Below are 503 nucleotides of genomic sequence, written 5' to 3'. Positions count from 1 at the left end.
GGCCGCTGAGCCTGCGCGTCCGGAGCCTGTGCTCCGCAACGGGAGAGGCCACAACAATGAGAGGCCCGCGTACCAAAAAAAAAAAAAAAAAAGTCGGGGTGAGCAGAATAAGGCAAAAGGGAAAGTGTTCCAGTGCACCTGCAAAGATAAGTGTGCAAGACTGTATTTATATATTTTATACCTACATTGGAATGATTATATAGAAAATGCTCTTGCAAAAAGATAAAGCTATTTCTCAATATGGTATCTCCGTGATTTAGGGGTAATTGTAAATATATGTTATTAATCTTCTTAAATACATACATATATATATATATATATATATGCATACTCTGAGAGTTGTAAAAAGTGAGTGCATATGGCTCTTGGTTAAAGTTTGTTGGGGTCTAACAAAATGGGTACCATTCAGCACCTGGTAGGGATCTCCCAAGTGACAGAAGCAAAACCACTTTCCAAACAGCACATCAGCAGCTTAGCTTAGGGAGAGTCATTCACAGATCTAG

The sequence above is a fragment of the Physeter macrocephalus genome, chromosome 11 (assembly GCF_002837175.3).
Source record: "Physeter macrocephalus isolate SW-GA chromosome 11, ASM283717v5, whole genome shotgun sequence".
Classification (NCBI taxonomy): Eukaryota; Metazoa; Chordata; class Mammalia; order Artiodactyla; family Physeteridae; genus Physeter; species Physeter macrocephalus.
Note: the sequence above shows the minus strand (reverse complement) of the source record.